The sequence below is a fragment of the Tursiops truncatus genome, chromosome 11 (genome assembly GCF_011762595.2).
Source record: "Tursiops truncatus isolate mTurTru1 chromosome 11, mTurTru1.mat.Y, whole genome shotgun sequence".
Lineage (NCBI taxonomy): Eukaryota > Metazoa > Chordata > Mammalia > Artiodactyla > Delphinidae > Tursiops > Tursiops truncatus.
The window spans coordinates 61,082,111-61,087,271 of record NC_047044.1 but is presented as its reverse complement, the minus strand read 5'-3'; positions in this window follow the sequence as shown (position 1 = coordinate 61,087,271).

Genomic DNA, 5,161 nt, shown 5'->3' with positions numbered 1-5,161 from the left:
CCCTTGGTGTGGAGTGTCATTGCGCCACTCTCAGGCCCGCTCCCGCCTCTCCCGGGCCGTTGGAGCGGGAAGTTGGGGGTGGGGGTGGAGGCCGAGCAGGGTGAGGAGCAGTCCCCGAGGTGGGAGGGGTGGGGGCCGGGACTGGGCAATAGGGCGGCCGAGCGTGTCCGCCGGGTGTGAGCGGCTTCCTGGGTCGAAGGGCAAAGGGGAAGACAGCCGGCCCGGCCCGCCCCGTCCGCTAGCCGCCTTCGACCCCCACTCCCTGGACTACCTCGGCCTCTCAGCCTAAGCCTGGTAGACTCACTCTTTCATTCTCCTCCGCCCCACCCCCCTGCGCCTGCCCGGGATGCAGAGGGTGGGACACACACAGCCCAGCAAGTCCACCGCCCTGCACTAATGCCACTCCGAGTGGGGTGGGTTCGGGGGAGGACCGAGAGCCCTGGAGGTGGGCAGTGGAGAATGCGATGTGACGTCTAAACAGTGGGCTTCCCTGGAGGGCTTCCCCAAGAAGGCAGCATTCACACTGGGCCAACAGGATGAATCCCAGACCTGTGATCGGCTTGGAGGTGTCCAAAGGCGTTCATTAATTGGTGCATTCATTCAGCAGATACATATAGAGCGTCTACTCTGTGCCTGGGCATTGGGCTAGGCACTGGGGACACCCGAGAAAGTCCCAAAGGCACATCCCTCTCCCGGTGGAGCTCCCAGGACAAGGGTAGACAGAATTCTGTCAGACACACTGACGCAAGTGTTCAGCGGTGATGCAGGCGGGAAAGGAAATCTGCAGGGCCAGCAGCCCGCAGCAGAACCCACTTTGCCGCAGGAGGAGAGGGATCTGAGCTTAGGTTGGAAGTTACAGATACATTTCCCAGAGGAGATGTTGAGCACCCAGAGGGTCCCAAGGCCTTCTGTGTTCCCATGCAAGGGCAGTGTCTGAGGGTCCTCTCTTCTGAGGTGTGGTTTTTGTTTTTTGTTTTCTTCTGGGCGCTGCTCAGACTCTCTTGAGTACTAGTGGGACAAGGTTGCCCTTGTGCTCTCACCCCCAATTGCCCGGTAGTGCTCTGTCCTCAGTGTTTTGCAGAAACACTGCAAACTCTCCCCTTCCCTTCTCCTAGCGATGGTTCCTCTGGAGTCTCTGGGGTCTCACTGGCCCCCTCTGGAAGCTCTGGGTTCTGATCTCCCAGGGCACCCCTAGAGGTGCCACTCAGGGAAAGGGGGAGGCTCCCATATTTTTCCCAACCCACATGTGGAAGCAGGACTAGCACCCAGGCAGGTTCTGGAATTCACCAAGGTCAGGATCTTCTGCAACCCCAGAACCCTCTCTTCCTCTCTATGCCACAGCCCTAGGACCACACCCTGGCACAGGGTCAGAATGGTAGGGCAACCCATGGCTTCAAAATCAGAAAGGCAGGATAAAGGGAGCCACAGCTGCCACCCTAGGAGAGCTGAACCCCTAGCTGAAGGGACAATCCCGGGACAACAGAGGGGGAAGGAATTTGTTGAGTATTTCTTTATTGATGGGGTATCTGCGCACCAGAGAGAAGAGACGCACTTGGGGTCACACAGCAAAGCTGGATCTAGAATCCACTGTACTCTTTCTACCCTATCTGTCAGGCTCCCCAAGGGTCAAGGGCAGGAGCTAAGGGAGAGGCCAATGTCCGCATGAGCTGAGTGACCCCAGCCAGCAGGAGGCCAAGCCCAGCATTGCCAGGGCATTGTGGCTAGGTGTCACTGGGGGCCATGCTCCCCCAGGCTCCAGGGTGGGGTGGATGACAGGGGTGAGGGTGGAGAAAGGAATTGATAAGGTGCTCCCCTGGAGTAGGGATCGGGTTCTCCTTCACCCCCCAGGTCCCTCCAGTATGAAAGACAAGGTTAGACCTCAGGAAGGCCTTTCCAGTAAGATAGTAAGGCAGGTCAGCACGCTGAGAGGCCTTTGCTGGGCTTCACGTGGGAAGGTGCTGCCTCTCGGAGGTGCTGAATTGTTTCTGATGGGCAAACAGGCAGAGGTTGACTTAAAGTGTTTACTTAGCAGATGGGGGTGAGGTTGGTCTCTTCACCCCTCTGCCCACCAGGCTCAGGCAATGAAGTGTGGCTCCCCATCCCAGGCTCATTAAAGTCCTGTTAATACATCATCCAGCCTCCTGGGCTGACAAATACTCAATCCTGGCAAATGGCCCGTCATCGTGTCTGCCCTCCTGGGCGGGGCCTTGGGGGTCCGTTCTCCGAGGACTCCCTGCTGACCCCTCTTCTGGCTGTCCCCAGTCAACAGATCTGCGCCCTAAGAGCCCCCTGCTGAGGACAGGGTTCTGACAGGTCTTATGATCATCCCGGCCTAGGTCAAGTGCCTGGCAATGGATTGGATAATAATAGTGGTAGTGATGGCAGCAATGCTCCTCTCAGCTTCTGCTGAGGGCCCTGCATTCTTTCCCAGCCCTTTGGCTTGTATCACATCCAAGGTGGAAGCAGGTGCTGTGCTTGGGTGTGCTGCTGAGTGCCTGAGCATGGGGTGTGGGGAGGGGGACATGGGTATGTGTGCAGGGGTGTGTGTGTGACCTTCCTGGTCCAGAGACTTGCAACAAGGCCTTTCCGAAAACATCAAGGAAAATAACCCAGCTGGCCCAGGGAGAATCAGCTTTGCGGGTTTTGAAGGGAGAGAGGAGAGTTAGGGAAGATGTGGAAGCCAGAGAGGGAGGGAGGGAGGAGCAGGTGGGGTGGGGAGGAAGGAAAGAAAAGGGCCTTGGGGAAGGATGGGGGTGGGGGGAGGAAGGGAGAAAGAAATGGAAGGGAGGAAGAGGAAAGGGTGGGGAGACCTCTCTTTGTAGTCCTGTGGATCGGCCACTCAGGAGTCATTAAGAAGCAGGAAAGGAAGGAAATGTGTCCAGGCTGGGCGGCGGGGGTGCGTGCCCAGAGCACACCACACCCAGCTGGCTGCCACACCTCCCACTCACCCTGGCCTCAGGCTGCTCCCCTACAAGTGGAAGCACTAACCCTTCTCTTTCCAGCTGTTTGGACTTCAAGGCCCAGTTCCCAGTGCCTCCCCAACTCTGCTCATGCCCTCACTCTCTTACAGTTTGTGTGCTTAGACCAGCTTTGCCTTCCCAGTGAGCTGCAGGCTGTGTCTGGGTCCAGTCCCCACCCCACAGCCGGCCAGGGGCACGTAAGAGCCTCCGTGAGAATGAGAAAAAGCGTCCCTCCCTCTGGGCAGACACAGCTCTGTGCCAGACCATCTAAGACTCGGGAGGAGGTGCTGGGGCTGGCTGTCAGGCCCCTCCTTTCCCCCAGGGGCCCAAGTGCCCCTCCTTTCCCCCAGGGACCCAACAGTTGGGGACCCTGGGACCCACTTCCAAAATCCTCATACCTTCTCTGGCTCTGCCATTTGGTCTGTGAGCAGCACACCCATCCTACCCCATCCTGCATCACAGCCTTTGGGCCAGTGCCCCAAACTGAACTGTCATCCCACCATGCGCCTTTATAATACAGCGCCACAGAACCTCTCACTAAGCACCACACCATTTTAATACTGCAGAGGCTCTCTCCCTGGAGTATCATGTATCCTTCAGAACCCCAACTCAGATATGTCCTCTTCTGTAATGCTTCCCTAGCTATCCCCTACCCCCAGCAGAGCTGGTAGATGCTACCCCAGAGCTCTCCTAATCCTTTTTTCTAGGTGCCGGGGTTGAGCCCAATACCCTGCTTCCTAGAAGAGCCCTTCCCCTCCTACACCCTATCCAAAGGCGGAAGACTCCACTGGAGCCTGCCCGGCTTACTCTCTCGCATGCCAGCTCCTCTGGAACCCCACTGAGCTTCTCCCGTCCCTAAAGCTTACAACCCAAGGAAGAACGAGGAACTGAAAATCCAAGTGGCTCAGAGACCTCCCCACCCCCACTGCCCTCACTGGGGCTGGGCCTGACAGGAGATTCCCAGCACATCTGGTTGTACTTAAATCATCCAGCGCCCAACTGCCCAGGCATGTTCCCTGCTTTTCTCCCCTCTGGCCTGGCCTCCTCCCCTTCTTAAACCAGCCTCCCAGGTCTCTCCTCCAGGAAGCCTTCCCTGATTGGCCCAGCCTCTGTAACCACAGCCCACCCTTGAACCTCCACCTCTCTGGGTCTGGGGTCTGGAAGGGTGTGCACTCAATATGTGGAGCCCCATCCTTTCCAAGCGTTGGTCCTGGATAGAAACCCTTCCCCCAGGCAGGGAGGAGAGCTGACGAAGAGCTTCTCCTCTGTGCCCTTGGCTTCCAGGGTGGTTGCCTCCAGTTACTGGTGTGTAGTGGGTATTGGGAGCCTTTTTAAAGCTTTGGTTCAGATCCAGACAGAGAGCTGTTCCCACAACTCTCGCTGTCAGCCATTTTCCAAAAGACTTTGCAAGTATTAAAGAACAAAAGGGAAATAAATACAGAAAATGCAGCAAATAGAAAAGGACACGGGCTACAAAGAGCAGGTTTGGGAACTACCAAGACCTGCTTCACCAGGGCTCAAGGTTTGAATATTTGTTCATTCATTCATTAATTCAATAGCATGTACTGATGCCTACGTATACTAGGTTCTGGGAATAGAGACTTGAGTAGGACCCCAGTGCTCCGTAGAGAAACTCACAGTCAGAGGAGGAGAGGGACAGGTTGATAATGTAAGATGCTGCAATGGACATGAGTGGGGAGGCAGTGGGGTGCCGTGGTTGAAGATGGGAGACCCTGGGTTCAATCAATCCAGCTACTTGCCTGCTGTCACTCCAGGCGGGCAGCGGAGGAGCACTTAGCTGGAGCCTGGCTCCTCACCTGGAAAAGGTGAGTGATGTGTCCTGAGAGGGTTGTGGTGGAATTCAATAAGATTGTGTGTGTGGAAGCACTTTGTGAAATGCTAAGTGAGTTGTTGCTACTATTACCGGGCTCAGGCATGTTGCCTGTCTGATGGTCACTGCTCATTTTTCTGATGCCTGAACAGCTGTCCCTGCCTACCCTCTGAGACTCGGAGAAACTTCTCCTGTGGGGGACATCCAGCCCAAGCAGCAGGCAGTTAGGGTCCACACACACGTAATACTTTTGTTACACAAGTAAAACACCTTTTAAAAGTAACTTTAAAAATTAGAGGGCTTCCCTGGTGGCGCAGTGGTTGAGAGTCCGCCTGCCGATGCAGGGGACACGGGTTCGTGCCCCGGTCCG